The following is an 18851-nucleotide window of genomic DNA, read 5'->3' as shown; positions in this document are numbered from 1 at the left end:
TGATATTACCATGGATATTTAAGTGGGTGCTTTTGTCAATGATGACTGAATGGAGGCTAGAGTCACATGGCTTGGCTATGTCCAGGGGGGTGTATGCCCTGATGTACCCTCACCCAGGTACTTGGTGACTGTCTCAGACATGTCCACCATGTTTAACAGCCATGATCCCCCTGTCAGACATCCAAACTGTGTACAGTCAACTGTTTGTAGATCACCTATATGTTTGCTGATCAGCTCCATCATGATTTGCTCCATGGGAGCAGAGATGTGGCTCCTCAGGCAAATAGGTCTATAGTTCCAGTTGTCGGTGGATGCACCACCTCTGTGCAAGGGCACAACAGTTGCCGTTGTCCAGTCAGCTGGGATGCAGTCAGTGGTTACAGTATGATTGCAAGGAGTTCCCAATGGTGTTAGTAATCCTTGATGGATCCCATGTAGGATGCAGCCTGGAATATTAAGTTGTCCAATAGATGCTGTGTATCCCCCATAGAGAGGACAGTTACAACCTGCTCTGCAGACATGGAAGGTATGGGACAAGCTGTATGAATGTGTGACACATGTGGTGGAGACAGGTGAATGAAGTTGATATAGACCCTGTGGAACAACAGATTACCTATGAGTACAGACTCATTAAATATCATATCATTATGTACAAGTTCACTGACACTCTGAGCCTGTCCTCTGAGGTTACACATTTAACTACACTGTGCATTGTGGTTCTGCTTTGTGGGGGAGGCTGATTTTCTCACATACTGTTTCTACACGATATCACACAAACACTATGTGCTTGTTTTACCTGAGGAGGTTGTGCCTCCATTTTAGGGGGCACCCTCAGCCCCAACTGTCACACAGCAATGTCCACCTCTTATTGTACAACCTGCTAATAGCAGTTGTCCACCATGCATGTTTGATGTGCCATGAGGAGCTTGTGTTCCTCCTGTCAGGTACAGCCAAGTCTATGCAGTTATACTGCTGCTTACATAATGCATGAGTGTAAAGCTCTGCATACCTGCCTGTCTCATTTGAGGGGGGAGGTGCAGTTATGCTATGCAAACCATCCCATAGGGGGTAATATATTGCTTTACTGAAGTATATTTCTGTATTTTCTGCAAGGGGGGTTAGGTCTGATAGTTTTAATGAGACTGGCCTGTTGTCAGATCTCACCAGGGAGGACCTTACTGTGATGGGCTGCAGTGGTCACCTATATTGGGAAATACATGAAGCACTACATCTCCTCCCTTTGTGGGCATGTCAGATCACTGGTCCAGGGCATTGTAGTTAAGGATGTGGACTAACTTTTGGTTAAGTGAGCTTCAGCATGACTAAAAAACACAGTTGGGGGTTACTTACTGTCACGCCACACCACGGTGTACTGATATATCTTGATAGACACACTTACATTCAAATAAGCACAACGGGTATCTGGATTCATAGAGCTGCTCCCATAGCTGGCAATAGCTTGATTGGGTGCCCTACCAGCAGTGAATAGCACCTACAGTGTCTCAGAAAAAGCATAGTGTTTCCCTAAATCTGCATATGTATCTATCCTTAATGAATATGTATACACCACCTGCATTACGTTGCAAACTGTCAGTTTGAGGTCTGAACATGTGGAAGGAGGTGTAGTCTGGTATGGCTGTAGTGGTGTCCACAGCTGTGAACCAGGTGTTTTTGAGTGCACAAATGTCTGCATATTCCAAGGTGGGGGCACCTTCCATAGACTGGGGTTTAGTGTTGCCATTCCCAGTGTGCAGTAGCATAACTGTGATGCTGTCTGAAGATGGCGTTCTCATTGGAAAGTTTTCCCTCCAGATAGTGTCTATAAAATGCACTGTGGGGGTGTCGGCAGCTTTGGCCAGTACTCAAAATCCTAGGGGTGAGAGATGAAGACCATATCTGGCAAAGCATTGACGTCTGTTGATCACGTCATTCCAGGTAGACATGTATTGGATCCCCTTACAATGATTCCACACACTAAGGAAAATATTGAAGCCTCTCATTTTCTGTCTATATTGAGCCATCATCCTAGGTGAAGGCATACCCGCAAGAGACACAGGGTGTGTAATCTCAGTCATGTGCCTGCATACAGTTCGATGATGTATGTTCCTAGCAGGAAATATGATGTCATCATTATTTCACCTGATATTCCTTGAGTTGCGGCAATGTGTGTTATGGCTTATCATGTCAACCCACACACAGCCAGTGAGACAGTAGTGCATGTGCTACTATGTGTACTGTGTTCTCCAGATGTAGGATTTTCTGAGGTGTCTGTTGTTTGGGAATGTATCTGGTAGGTTTCACTTTACAATCCCAAAATACTGAAATATCAAAATTCAGTATCCTGGAACTGTAAAGCCAAAAACTGAAAAACCCGAAACCCCAAAAGCGCGAAATTCAAATTCGTGACTACCTACATACACACTCCACACACAAACAAGCACACATACACCTTCCTCCCTCCACTATAAACCAACAAAACACACACAAACACAACAAAATAAACACAAATGCTAACCCTACATATAAGTAGGGGGGCAAGGCCCCCTGCACCCCCCATATAGATGGCTGTACCCCCCTACTAATACATACTAACTCTAAGGTCACACTAAAAACACAAACACACAAAATCCACCACTACACACACTATACTCTTCTTGCACAAACACACATCACATACGTACAAATACCACCACTCGCAACACTTACACACTCACAATCTTACATACCCCATCCCATACCTCAAAACTCCAAACACACTCACAAACACTAAAGTCCCTACTCAAAACCCCTAGTAAAACATCACTTACCTGAATTTCCAGCTGCATCCACACTGCAGATTCAACATTTCCCCATTTGTCATTTCCACACTCTGTATTCTGCACTTTCGTGCAAGTGCAGTTTCAACACTTCGGTCACGAACTACTGAAGTTTGATATTTCAGTAACTCAATATTCTGAAGTGAAACCATCTGGTAAGGAGCTGCACACATGCAGGTCTATGTAATGTGAGTGTGGCTGGTGCATGAGGTGAGCAGTACATGTTGGCAAAATGCTCATGGCCATATGTACTGACTGCTGTGTGAGACACCATGGAATCAAGGTTTGAAGTACAGTCACATCTGTTACATGTTGTTTTTGTGTGGCATTGGAATAGAGGGGTGGGTACACTTTCCACATGTCATCAGCAATCATTAATAGTGCCATTGGCAATACAGTCATGCTTGTGTGTATGTGGCAGCATGTCATTGTTAGGCAGGGTCATGTCAGATGGTGAAATGTAACATGTCACCTTTATAGGTCCTCTAAGATAACACAGCACCTGACATGATGCCATACAATGCTTTGACAGCCATGTGGACTTTGGATTGCCCATAATCATGTAATTAGGCATGATCCCAATCCCATACGTACAAATGTGACACTGTGCAAGTCCTGCAAAGTTAGGGTCATGCTGTCACACTCTTGGGTTGACAGCCTGAAACACAGTGTTTGTAGGCACACTTTGCATTGAAGATGGGGATGCCCGTGCATGCACAGAGTACTTGTTCAACTTTGCTGACATTACCTTGGTCTTGCAAGCATACAGTGCCTGTCAAGCAGCCACACAACAAACTGGTTGTTGTGTGACATGATGTGGGAACACAGAAATGTGTTCCAGGTACATTACTGTACAATATGACATACCTAGGACATGTGGCAGGTGGACACACATTGGCCAAAAGTGGCCAGTCCTCTGCAGTAGGCCTCACAGCCATGTCATGCAGATATCCACCATTAATCTGTTGAAGGGCAGGATGTATGAAGTACTGTGAAAGTGTCACCTAAGATGGATCACCTGTCTGTTTCAGCAAGCCTGGACATCTATGTCATTGGACATTGCACATTATATTGTGATGCTGTAGCTTTGGTCCTAAGCAAATCTGATCAGTTCCCAAGTGACATATCACCAATACTGGTACAGAAGGCATAATACATGCAAAAGCCAACTGATTGCACAGGTTGCTAATCAAGGCATCTACCTGGAGGAGAGGATGTAAAACCTACAAGCCTTTCATGATGTGGTATAGGTATCAGAGATGTGGTATAGGTATCATCACTTGCACAGGGTATTGTGTGGTGGTGCAGGAGGCTTAGGCTGATCTAATAGGTTGAAAGCATGTGTGTGATTCAGAAAGGGAAGCAGGCAAGATGGACCATGGAAATGTGCTGTGTGTGTCGTTAGGTGACCTGAATTTGACAGTGGTGTGTGAGTGTATGCATGAACACAGTCAAGCTCAGTGCTAGCCCTACATGTGTGTGTTGGACAGCTGTATACCGTGCATGATAGGGCTGACAGTTCACCTGCTTCACCTCTGAATACGAGAACTGGCTATGACAGGAGTTGCACTGGCACCTCCATGGCCAAGGTCAGAAGTGATGCTAGTACTTGCTGGTGACTACTGTCTGCTGGGACCATGTCCTCATGTGAGCACACAGGACCATGAGTCCATTGACTACCATGTCCTGGTGTGGGCAGTATACTCCCCTCTGGACATCTAGATATACTGCCACTATGGGAGCATGATTGAGAACGGCCACGTGGACTCTCAGCATATGTAGTTGCTGACCTATGTCCATGGGTCCAATGCTTAACTCCAATCAAATGTTCCATCACAGACAATGTGCATTCCAAGACAGATATTCTGTGATTTGTCGCAGGCCACCTTCTTTCCACTGCATCAGTGAACCAATCCAGTGTATCACCAATGCAGTGGAGGAAACATGGATGTCAGACTGTGCTGCTTCCATAACCCTGAGCATTCATCTGGAGTTCCTTTCAGAATGTGCCCACGCCTCTATGATTTCCTGAAACATACGCCAAGTGACCTGTGATTAGACACCTGCGGCAGGAGGTGGAAGGACAGCAGGCCCCCTATGAGTACCCCCTATTAATCTGCCTGTGTGGAATCTTGCCAGCTCTCTGGCTATGGCCAGTGTCTACACTCACTGAAGCTATAGTTGCCACATTTTCCTGTTCAATGTCCCCACCCTCTGACTGTCCAATATGTGTGGCCTCCGGGGACCGGGTATGTGTCGGCATACTGACTGTGTGCAGTGATAATGAGGGCAGAAGAGGGATGTAGACCTCTGTGACATATTTAGCCCCTGAAAAACCTACCTGTGCCTCACTTTGGCCACCATCATCATCAGAGTCTGAACAGACACTTACATCAGGTTGTGTAGGAGACAGAGACCAAGCCACGTGGTCACATGTGATTAGAAAAGGAAAAGCAGTCCATTAATACCTGCACTATTATGCTCTGCAGTACTATGTTGTAATATATGTAAAGCTGTATACACTGTTGTCACTATTGCAGACCTGTTTAACTCCCAACCTCATATAGTCAGACATGAGGACATTACTTTTCTCACAAACATCTGTAGTTACTTGTAAATAAAAGCTCTTTACATAGCAATCTCAACAGCAATGGTGAGGTACACTGTTGACTTTTGTGAAGACTCTGCACAGTTGACACATATGGTAATCTCTAATGTCTGGACAATAATACTGTCACATCTATCATTGTGGTCACACCTACAAGGCATAGGTATGACTCTCAAGTGTGTAAGTCAGAAAATATCTGTGGGGCTGGCAATCATGCTGATGGTACAGCAATCCAGCCAGCAGGCCTGGACTGACACTTAAGTGAATACATCACAGTAAATGTAAATCTGTAACAAGCACTGTTATGCTTACCAGGAGCAGGACCACAGCATTGTCCGATTCCCGAGGAACCTGTGAAAAGTTGATGGAGAGGTAATGTAAACATCACCACATGATGCACTATAACAGGGTAATACATCCATATATCTCACATTTACAGTAGCTACTTTTTTAATTATGTTGGTCAGAATCTGAATCTGAGATTGAAACTGCAGTTAAACTCCTCCCTCCAAAGAACAAATACCTGATGCCCACGTAAAAGTATGTACACCATGACACCCTGAATGCTACAGTATTCCAATGCTGATCAAACTAAGCCTACCTGGATGCTCCTTTGGCATGGAAACTGTGGCATTCACATCCACAATATATGATGTGATGGATGCCTAGGAGCCGTCATGTGCTCTTAGGTTCACCAGGATTTCCTCAGAGGCTGAGAGTGGTTGTTCTGCTGTAGGCCCTCCACTGGTGATCCCTGGCCACATCTGCTGGACTTGTGCATGCAGCATTAATCATATGCATGGCACGTTGTTGAACCTGCTCATATGTCCTGTTGTGGTGACCTATGGCATTCACATCATGGACAAGGCTACCCCACAATGCTGCCTCTGGGTTCCCTGTTGTGTCTCCACCTAGACAGTAGGAGTTCATGGTGCTGATGGAGGCCTTATAGGATGATTTCATTCTCAACATCCGTAAAAGGGGCACATCGTCTGGCATGCATGTTTCCCGAAAGACAACAAAATGGGAACAGATGTCAGGATCTCATTTATTTATTTATTTTTATTTATTTTACATTTGTTGAACAGGCTAGTCTAACTGGATATATGTCCATTTTCAGTAAAGGCCCAGGGAGAAAAGCTCCACATAAAACAAAGCAGAATATTGCAACTACAGATACAGTTCACTTGTCAGACAAAACAGTTGTTTACAAGGTAACATAGTAATTATGATAGATAACTAAAACAATTTTTTTTTTGGACCAAACAATAGTAGAAGAAAAAAGTATTTAGAAGGGTGTGAGAAATTCCAAAATCAAAGTTGTGTATACATCACAGAAGAACAAATAATTATTTACAAGGCAGGGACACATTATCTAAAGACAGTGACTCATCTATAAGGCAGTGACACATTCATAAAGCCCTTCCTGGGTACAATTATCCTAACCTATAATCGTTTCTAAGAAGAATGTGTTTTTTACACTCTCAAGTTAGCTATATGATCAGATAAACTGAGGGGAAAAAGGTAATGGTCTAAAAAGTAGCTATGAGGTGAGTAGTATTTAGTGCTAGACCTTAGGATAACAGTAAGAGGGATCTTAGTCTGGGTTGGTACAAGGACATAGCCAGTGGGTGTTTAAGGTATATTTTCAGTTTCTTTTTGAATAGTGGAGTTGAAGAAAGAGATGAGAGTTCACTAGGAAGTAGGTTCCAGATTTTTCCCACAGTGTTAGAGAAAAGGGAATCCCCTGCTTTACTGTTGGGTTTTTGTCTAGATACTAGTAGTTTATTTGCTGAGCGTAGGTGTGTAAGATTTTTGTATGGGGTGATTAGTGTTGTGAGTATTGGTGTCTTGCTTGACAGATAAAGGGTCTTATGGGCAATAATAAGTTGGTGGAATAGAATTTGATTATGCAGCTCCAACCAACCCAGTTGTTTCAGATTTTGGCAGTGGTGGGTTCTAAAAGAGGAGTCAGTTGCAAATCTGGCAATGTTACTGTAGGAGGTTGCCAGCTTGTTGAGGTTGCTTTTAGATAGATTAATGTATATATAGGAGAGGCATAGAAGACAGCAGAGATAAGGTGGGTGTGGGCGATAGTAGTTCTAGCTATGGAAGTAAGGAAGGGTTTAATTTTATAGAGCGAGCCTAGTTTTCTGTTAACTGATTTTACTGTGGTGTTGATATGAGTATCATAGTTAAGGTTGTGGTCTATTGTTACTCCTAAGAGTTTGGTGGTAATGTCAGGAGATATGACTGTGCCATTATTAGATTTGATAATGAAGTCAATTGGGGTGGACTTTTGTGTGGGGGTAAAGAGCAATAGTTTAGTCTTTTTGGGGTTAAGGAGGGGACAGCACTGTAAGAACCATTTTTTTACTAATTCAAAGACATTTTGGGTAAGGGACTGCAGTTCAGATGGACCAGTAGCGGAGCATATTAATGTGGAGTCATCTGCATATTGTATGCATGTAGCTTGATGGATGTTTACATTTAGATCATTAATAAAAATTGAGACTAGAAGAGGGCCTAATATAGAACCTTGGGGTACACCAAGGGTGACAGGAAGGTGGTTAGATAGACTGTTATCCCAAAGCACTGCCTGTTGCCTGTTATCTAAGTAGGACTTGAACCACAGTAGTGCCTGTGTATCAAGTGAGAGGGACTTAAGTACATTTAACAGTAGCTGATGGTTGACCATGTCAAAATGCTTTTGAGAGATCAATAAAGATTGTGGAGGAAAGGGTGTTATTGTTACGGTTTTTGTTAATGTGGTCAGAAAATGATAGGAGGGCAGTGGTGGTGCTATGGAAATGTCTAAAGCCATGCTGAGAGTTAGCTAATAGGCTATTTTGGAAAAGGTGGTCTAAAAGTTGATGGTGGATGCATTTTTCCATAATTTTAGCTAAGGGAGAGAGTAGGGCAATTGGACGAAAGTTAGAGAGTTCTGTTGAATTACCACCTTTGTGTCGGGGGATTATATGGGAGATTTTCCAAATGGATGGAATGGTACCTTCTGTTATGGTTCTATTTATTAGGATAAAAATAGGATAAGCTATTACTTTTGCTGCTATTTGCAGATATTTGGCAGGTAGTAGGTCAACAGAGGGGGTATATGGTTTGAGTTTTCAAAGAAGGGTACAGATGAGGGATGTAGGAACAGGTTGTAGTTGAAAAGAAGGCAGTAAGTTAGTTGAGGAGGAAGGCAGATTGGAGGATACAGGAGGTAATGAGTTAGCAAGTGATTGGATGGCTTCAGTAAAGAAGGTATTAAAGGCATCAGCAATTTGTTTGGGAGTCTCATGGGCTATTCATGATGGGGTTGGTGTCTTTGAGTGACCTGGATGTAGGAGTCTATTGATACCTGTCCAGACTTTTTGTGGTTTATGTTGGTTAGTTTGCTGAAGTTGAAAGTAGAAGTTTCTTTTATCTAAAAGTATTGATGTTTTAGTAGTATTTCTAAGCTGTTCAAATTTTAAATGATCAGCTGGGTCATTAGTAAGCACGCCTTTTGGCCCAAAATTTGTTTCTAAGTTGTATTTTTTGTTTAGTTTCCTTTGTTAGCCATGGAGCAGTTTTTGTTCTGATCCTAAGAGTATAAGTAGGAGCATGGTAGTCCAAGATTTTAAGAATTTAGAGTTGAAGTATGTCACTGCATCCTCTAGCTGGAGGTGTATTAGGGGTGACCAATCACAGACACTAAGTTCACTTTGGAAGCCTGCAGGGTTAAAATGTTTATTGGAACAAGTGGTTCTGTAAGTGGTAGGGTAGGGAATATTAGTTTTTTGTCTAATTACATATGTTAGTGAGTGATCACTAATATCGTCTGGTAGGGTGCCTGCTTTATATTTTGGGGACTGAGTATTTATTAGAATCCAATCTAAGGTGCTTTCTTTATTGGTAGGTTTGTGGATTCTGGTAGGAGAGGAGATAGTTTGGGAAAAGCCATTTAGGTTTATGTGGTTAGTAGGATTATCAGTATTACAGCTATTCCAGTCTATATTAAAGTTGCCTTGCACTATGGTTTCTTGTGGGTAGTTTGTGGAAAGCCAGCTAAGGATATTTTCAAGGGTGTTGATATTAGTACCAGGAGGAAGATAGGAGCATATAATGTAGATGGGCTTACAAGTGTTTAGTTGAAGTTTAGTGATACGAATTGCAGTATTGTTATCTGTAGGTATGTGGATATCTAGTGAAGTAACTTGGAGCCCTGCTTATATATTATGGCTACTCTCCCACCCTTCTTGTTCAGGTGATCTAGTCTCAAAATATTGTATCCTGGAGGGGAGATTTCATAGTCTTGGATTGCTGGTTTTAACCATGTTTCAGTTAGGCATAAGATGTCAAATTCATGTACTTCTAGGAGAGCATGAAGGTGAGTCACTTTATTGTTTATACTTCGTATATTTAGGTGAGCTATGAAGAGGGAGTTAGGAGACCTTGTAGGGTATGAAAGGTAGAGGGAGAGGGTCTAACTGGGTTATTGGGGCAGTTATTGGTGGGGCCAGGGTTGGGATGAATGTCACCATCCAGTAGGAGGTGACTGTGTAGTCTGCATGTGTGAATTAGAGGTTGATAGAATATGTTTTGGGTTTTCTTGGTTTGGAGATGTTTATAGGTAATATGGACAACCCTATGATACTTTGGGAGGAGATAGCTGGCTGTTGATGTTATGTTGATGTGTTCAAGGGTGGCTGTTATAGCCAGTAGGGATGTTTGTTTAGAGGGATGGTGGAAATCAGAGTAGTTGAGATGTTCATAGGCTGTTAGGATATAGGGTAGGTAAAGGAAAGGTAGGAGTGAGTACAAGAGTAAGCGTTTTAGGTAAGTGGACATGGGTGTAGTAGGCATTCTGATGTAGAATTTGTAAGGTAGTGAGTGAGAGGTGGAGTATGTAATGATGTGGGAGGAGTGATGGATTACCTATGGAATACCCCTAATGAGAAGTAGGTTTGGATTGGTTAATGGGAATGTGGGAGTGGCTAGAGAGGTATAAGGTTAGGAGCACTGGGGTGGGTGAGATTTGGGGGTAGGGTAGGGGAGCAGAGTGAGCCAACAGGTTGAATGGAGTGGGTTCAGACAAGTAAGTATGAGAGTTCAGAGAGAACAGTCAATGGATTGCTAATTCCTATGAGGGTACTATCAGGTATGTAGAAACCCAGGGAGAGCAATAGAAGAGGGGATCCCTGAGTTCTCTAGTGAGGAATGAGGTGGATGTTAGGGGTGTTGTACATGTAATCTACTACAGCACTGCTGTATTTTAGGTTCAGCTAGGAGAGAGATGGGGTAAGAAGGGTGAGAAACACACCTAGTGAAGGTAACCACCTGTAGAGGAAAAGTAAATTGCAGCAGAAGTGGCTAGTATGAGAGATATAGTTAGAAAACAAGGTAGGGAGTCTCTGGTTATTAGCTTCTGGAACCTGTACAAGGAGGAGAAAGGTTTAATTGCTAGGGGTAGAGAGGGGCATGGCTGCTAGGCATCTGGCTAGTTTATTAGATACAGCTGTAGGTATTTTAAACAGAGCTATCATACACCTAGGTTTGCATAACATGAACTTCCTTGCTCCCTTCAGTGCTAGGTCTCTTAGCTTCCTTAGATTAGGTAGAGGTGTCTGGTTTTGATTGAAAGGGGTCCTTATTCTCTGGGCAGGAATTCTCTGAAATTCACGTTACAGTATAGAGGAATAGAAAGCTGTGTAAGTTGGAAAGAGAGTGAGAAATAAAAACAAGTCAGTAAAGAATTAAGCAGAAAGAGCTTTACAATAATAAGGGTAGTACCACAGGCATTCATTCAGTTGAAACACTTGACTATTAAGCTACACATAGTCACATTAACAACAAAAAAATAAAACAGTGGAGGGCTACATATAAAACAGGGTGTATTACAGTATTAAAAGCACTACTCAGAAAAAGGAACTGGAAAATGATAAAATAGCAGTTCTTTTATGCCTTCAACAAGCTAGGTGAGAGAAACTAACAATGATAACAGATATGTTCTACAGAAACTATGCTGATGTTCTGCAGTACTAAAATAAGCCCCTTAGTTTTACATATTAGTGGGGAGGCAGTGTGCTAAATACAGCCTTGCGCAGCCTTTAAATATCAGTATTTTCAGCTCCTATGAGCTACAATGAACTTGCATTGTGGCCGTGCTAAATACAACCTAGCGTAGCCTATAGATGTTAGTATTTCCAAGCTCCTGTGAGCTACAATGGCCGTTAAGAAATAATAATAAAACACTACCGTTCCTTGAGTTTCCCTCAGGCTATGGGAATAATCAATTGTAATCTGGGGGCCGATATAGCATTTGAATGAATGCAACTATGGTAAATTGCTCAGTAAAATGCAAGGTATAAGCTAGGTCCATACAGCCATAACCACGGTACTAAACACAGTCACCTTCAAAGATGTAAAGACACACACTGCTAAAATATGTTTGTGGGAGGCTGTGAGCTAATTACAGCAATGGGCAGTGAGTTACAATGTATTTCCCAACCCCTGAGCATTATTTATGGCCGCTAAAGCATGAATGGTCAAACGCTACCATTCCAAGGGATTCCATGAAGATGAAGCAGTAATTACTATATGCAAGGGGCAAATCTGGTGTAATGAATGCCCAAAACCAGGAGGAATAACACCAAGAAGTATAAAATAGACTAGATGTATAAAATAAAAACTCTGACAAACACTGACAACCGTCTATTTCAGGCTAATAAACATATGGTGTAGCAGAACGCTCACTCAGAGGTGATGTAACCTATACAAACTCCACTCAGTAAGCACAGTTACAAGAGGCAGTACAAAGGCACAACCAAACAAACCTATACTAGATTTTGCTATAAAATGGTTTTACAACACATACCCTTAGGGTTACTTAAGGTTACTTAGTACAAAATCAGAGTAATATCACCCATTATTGAACCATTACTTAGTATAAATACTCATACCTGGAAGTACACTATGTAGAAATACAGCAAGAACAGAATGGCTGGCATTATCCACTGCTTGATCACACATGTCATATTTCTCAGTGTGCAAGCATACTAACCGTGTAGATACAACTCAGATAATAGCAATAGTTAGAAATTCCCATGTATGCCATGATCAGACACCCAACACAGGAGTGCATTGTAATGTGTCCCCTACGGGCAACCCCTCTGATAATATCTGAAAACAACAGCGCCAAACAAATAGCATTGTGGCATTACAACCTCTGTATAGGGCCATTCCCATGAGACCAGTGTGCCACATTCAAAAAGCACATTCCACGCTTGATGTACTCTACATCCTCTGTATGTGTAACAAATCTGGAGATCAAGGGCATGTCATCATTACAGTTCTAAGAAAGGCTTAATGCTGCAATCCCCATTCTCCATAAATATATTCACACATATGCATCATGTTGTAAACAAAAAGGATACATACCTGATAGAATACAATACTTCTCTGTTGATATGTGCAGATATATAAAGTGTTTGGCAACACGTTTACTGTCTGAAAAAAGTCTCATACCGACTGGTTCCCCTTCCAGCTGTTTGCTTTTTTAACATGGTTCTAATTACCAGTTGATTGACTTTTAACCAATCTGTGGTTCTGAAATGCTAATTGCAGCCAACACACCTTATTTGCAGTATAATCATCTAATGACATGCAACCACTGAACAAGATATTGGGCCTTCATGTAGATTACAGGCCCTTTCTGATAAGTTGTGCTGGACATTCCTGGGGTCATGATAATACATCATCGCAGAGGGTATGTGTGTAGCAGCTACTTTTACATACAGATGTGTATGCTATAGGCTGCAACTGATGCTGCAGACAATGGTCATAGGCAGAGAGTGTGAACATTTTGAAAGACATCAACTGGGGAAGCTGAGCAGCCTTTTTGTACAGGCAGGGCCAGAGTGAGGGTACCCATTCCACTGCAAATTAAGGCATGTGTTTAAGGTAAGTATGTTAGGCAGTGTTATCACTAAAGTACTAGGCAACATGTTTGTTGTGTTCGTGGGCAACATAGGGGTACTTATACCATTATGCCAACCATTTGAGCAACTGTCAGGCCATGTGTTACATTATGGTAGCCATTTTGAATGTGTGTGCTTGCAGTCCTTGTTACTAGCAGGACCTCCATATGTGTATGTTAGCTGTGCAGCTATGCTAATCTGTAATATCATTATGGAATGATTGTGTGCTGCACTCTGATATTAGTGAGCCTCATTTGGATTACCTAAATTAAAATCCTCTGTGAAAGCATATTAATGCATGACCTGACACTTTATGCACTCATAGTGCTGCTGTAGGGATATGTTAAGTGTATTCCTATCTGGAAAGCAGACATTTCATTTGAAATGCATTGTGTGGATAAAGAGTGTGTGACTCAGTCATTCATTGATTGCTTCACAATAATGTAATTTAAATGCTACACACCACTGGATTTAAACACAGCACTACGTGTGGCAAAAGTTACTGTTTGCAAAGCATTTAACGGACTGAGCTACTGAGTCGCTGACAGCATGTGTATTTGTGAAGGTATAAATGCAGATATACAGTCTGTGACATACTTCCATTATATCCATTACTATGTGCCTGGCTTTACAGAGATGTATTTCTCCACCAGAGTCCCAGTTACGCATGTATTTTGCCATTAATGTTGTAGCAGGTGTACTTCCACATGTTGTTGTTAAATGTGCCCATTTATCTGGTATTACAGACCTCAGTTACATCCATTAGTGTTTGTTTGGCTTTCTAAAGGTGTAGTCCTATATCAGACTGGAAATTGCACTCCCAGTTTTTCCATTACTTATTCAGCAAGTTTGCACAATACAGCATGATAAGCAGCTGTGCTTACACATGCTTAATTACAGTAACTTGCAATTACTAAGTTTTGCTTAAATCACCTTTTTTAATTAACAGCTGTGTGGCATGGCAGGTTAATGCAGTGGTATGTAGGTGACATGGTCTTGGGTTCAAAATAGGGTACAGGTGTTTATTTTGTACATGTTTATTATCATTTAAAACACATAAATCAATCTAGCTCCATATAGCTGAGCTTAGCGACACTGTGCAACATGCTGCATCGCACAGCATGGCGCTAAAAATCTTTAAAGAAAAGAAAAAAAGGAGAGATAGGACAGTGGTGATATGGGGAAAAATGTAGTGAAAAGCAGGTAGGTATGTGCAGGAAGGGTGTAGAGAAATACCACAGCCATCCATTTCTTGTACAGCAACAACTGTCCACTTTGACAGAATTTGTAGGTTATAGGTATGCATGGGAGAGGTAAGTTGGGAAGGTGAGGAAGCTTTTGCAGACTGACAAGACAGACAAGACAGCAGATAGGGGTGGCGTGTAACACAACGGGGGTAAACACCTTGAATGGGGATGGTATTTTATGGAATCCCAGTCTGAAGTACCTCCACAAGGTAGCAGTGTGACTCAAGTCCCCACCCATGGGAATGTCAGCACGGCTTCTTCATGACTTCTGGGGTGGCAGTGGTGCAGATTAGGCTCTGGGGTGTGCATGCCCCTCCAGGGTGGCCAGCATGCTCTCCATCCAGTGCAAGCAGTATCCAAATCCATGGAACACAATCCTGTGCACCAAACCTGGCAGTTCAACTTGGGTGAAAACACCCCCTCCACCACCATTCCCAGTGGGGGGATGAGCCCTGTCATGAGGGGCAGAACGTCCTGATGCCACAGGTAGTGCAGGGGCAGCAGAGGGGGCACCAACAGGCTGGGTCCCAGATGTGCTGGGCCCAGGTGCCATTGCCAGAGTAGCCAAGGTGGGTGGATCATCTGGAACTGGCCTACCTTGTCACGCTGTATTAAATTAGATATAAAGATAAGTTAAGGTTAGTAATAACCAAACCAAGATTAGAATTAACATAATGGAACATAATATTGATTAATCCAAATACATATTAAGGTATATTATGTGCAACACAACATTAAATAACATAGTAAGTATGATAACAGCAAACCAGAATGAAATAACTCATAACACCATCAAAACAGTTTAACAGAATATATTAATATTAAATCATAATGAAACAATAAATTAACAAAGATAAGGGGTGGTGAGAGAGAATAAAACATACTATTAGTGAAGTTGCAGATGATATTAATGCACAGACTACTAATACATACTTCTACAGGTATGCAGTGTCAGTTGTGACTACAGTGATTCAAATTCTTCTACAGATGATGTAGCATGTATATACCTCTCAAGTTGTTAGGATGGGCCAGTACGGGCCAAGCACTAACAAATACAGGTACACAGCTACATGGAACTGTTTCACATCATGCACACGTACATAACTACTAAAGTGTTCTATAAATGGATTTGCAAATACAATGCATTCCAGGTAATCATATATCTGCCAATCACATACCAGATAGATTGGGCAATTGCCATTCCATTACGACAAATTGTAACACTTGAGAAGTATGTTTGTGTATATTAAGTAGACTGGACAGCCATTGTGTCTTAGTTGGCAGACATGGGAGTAGAATGCAAAAGCTGTGACTACAGAGGACATATGCACATTATGGAACAAGTGACTGCAGTGACATTAGAGCAGACATGCAATGAATGCAGCCCTACTGCACTTATTTCCACATGTTGTTGTTGTTGTGTCTTTTGGCTTTTCCCGGTTAGGGGTCGCCACAGCGGAACTCCGGTCCACTAATGATTGGTAGTTGATTTTTAGGTGCCGAGTTACCAGCCCTGATGCACAACCTTCAATGAAGGTACGCCCATTCACACATGTCTCCACGCAGAAGACGCTCTAGCTCAGAATCGAACCGGACAGCATCTTCCTGTGAGGTGAAACCACAGTACTGCTTTACACTTTATTGTTATTGCTCCTTAGAATCTGTAAAGTACACACATGACATCTGCCCAGAATGTGGGCTACCTTACCCATATACCTTGTTCCTGAGTGGGAGGAACAGAGAGCATTATGTGACTGAAACTGGGCTGCTGACAGCCCTGAACCATACTGTGGGTTATAGAATACATTTATCAGGCAATTACTTTTGCATCCTTTATTTATTTCAGTTTTACAGTTGACTCCAGCTACATTAGAACAGAAATACTGTGAATACAGTCCTACTGCATTTATAACAACACATTAGTTATCAAACCACAATCCTGTTTTACACCTTATTGCTTATTGTTACTGGTATTGTTTATTGATTATTGCACTACAGTTATCAGAAAATATCTGTACTTACCACACTCATGATGCATGCTGGCCAGACACCCAGCATGGGACTGGATGTTGCGAGCCCATTCAGTTGGAGCTGTTGGAAAAGAAGCACACCATTATGCATACCAGTTTTGCACAGATTCAGCTTGTATTTTATTCAGTAGTGACAAATATACTTACATATCTGTGGGGCATGCCCATCCCTTGTCTCTTGGACCTAGGTGTCCCAGGTACCACTCTTCCTTCGCTTCAAGTCATTATAGTGGTGACAACACTGCTCACCAGTGCAGGGGATTCCAGTAGCACTGGTAAGATCCTGAGCCAACCAATTCCAGGCTTCAACTTTACATTTTGAGCCCTGGTATTCGCTCTGCAATAGCCAGGGTTCATAGTTTGGGGCCAGAAGTCCAAAAAACACTCTGGACTCCCGCACACTCCACCTCTGTGCCCGAAAGCCCGCACCCTTTCCAACACCACCAGGCATATTGACAAGTTAATAAGATTCCAATGAATGCTGCAGAATTCCCACCTACTGCCCTTAATATAAGTTCATATGTTGGTAGTAGGCTATTGGCCCTAGGGCCTATGCAAGCCTAGCAATAACAGTTCACCTGCTATTTTTACCCAGGAATTTTACTTCCCTGGTCCCCTGTCTAGAAGGACAACTGATGTTATCCCCGGGGTGAATTTCCTATCTCCCATCCAGTTGTCACGGTTCGTTTTGAAGAAGGCCAAAGAGGCACTCTGCTTGACATGTATGGGCAGTCTATTCCAGAGAATGGGGAGTCTCTGGGACAGGAACCTATCCCTCCAGCATGTTTTGTTCATTGTGATGACCAAGTTTAGATCCCTGGAGCACATGGCTCTGAGGCAGTTGGATTTCTTTACGTGTAGCATGTCCAACAGCTCTGGGTTTGACATGGCCTTGCATGTTAAGCAGAGATCACCTCTGAGTAGACAATATGTGACAGAGTATAGCTGGAAGTTTTTTAGATGGTCAGCACAGGGCATCTGCTTTAGGCCTGTGTTTCTTTTAGTGAGGTATTTCTGTGGTCTTTCCAACTGTGTAAAAAATCCAAAGAGGCAACGAAATCCAACAGCAAGGAACAGGCAGGATGTAGTCAAATAACCCTTTATTTGTAAGCGCTTTCGGTAGGGAGATTCTCCCCACCTTCTTCAGACAAAAATATATTACAATAGTAAATGTCATTACCATATTAAATATAATTGGTGATGACATCACAATCACACCCCAACATTTAAAAAGATACACAACTTTTTCATACTTTAAAACTTATTTACATAAAAAAGTTGGCTCTATACCAGAGACTAATCTATGTATAAAAAACAATTCTGTACAAAAAACAATTGGTTTTAATATGTTTATATAAAAACATTTTTGTAACTACTGACTAAATAGTCAGAAGGACAAAGCAAGCAGAAAAATAGTGAAAAATAAAAAAATAAAAAGTACCAGATACAACAAACTGTATTATGTATAGAGAAAGCTTAATATATGATAAATGATGAACTTCTCTACAAATATTATGTTAAAATTAAATGATGCTTAAACTCTGAAATAATGAAAGTGGCTGACTCTTGTCATATAAAAATAGGCTTTAAGCATAAATCTAAATGGCAGAAAGTATAATATGATGTATTATAACAATTCATCTATTTAATGCCATCAATTTCAAGAAGCATTTAATGGACAATATCTCATTGAGGCCAGGAGGCATATAAGCAGCAGTACGAATCTGCCAAAAAGCTTCTTGTTGTTCCAGTTTCAACTGCCAAGGGCCCCCTCTAACATGTGGTTGAACTTGATGCACAACTGCAAAACTAAAACTATGATCTGGATTATTATGTATGTGTTTTGCAAGAGCGTTGTTCAAATCACCTCTTCCCATAGCATATACATGTTCATATATTCTTTTCTTGAGTGGTCTATCGGTTTTGCCTATGTAAAAAGCTGGACACTTTTTACATATTGCCGTATAGACCACTCCATTTGAATTACAATTAAAAGAGCCATAAATGGTAAACTTTTTGCTAGCCATGTTAATAGTAGAACTAACCAAAATATATTTACAATAATGGCATGTGCCACATCTTTTCATGCCTGACCCTTTCTTATTTGTTTTAGTTTTTGTTCGTTCTAAAAAGTTGTTTAAGATTTGGTCCATGCCTATAAGTAATCATCGGCTTCTCCCCCAATAATT

Source organism: Protopterus annectens, chromosome 3.part1 (genome assembly GCF_019279795.1).
Source record: "Protopterus annectens isolate FY-2018-M chromosome 3.part1, PAN1.0, whole genome shotgun sequence".
NCBI classification, from domain to species: Eukaryota; Metazoa; Chordata; order Ceratodontiformes; family Protopteridae; genus Protopterus; species Protopterus annectens.
This window is presented reverse-complemented; position numbering follows the sequence as displayed.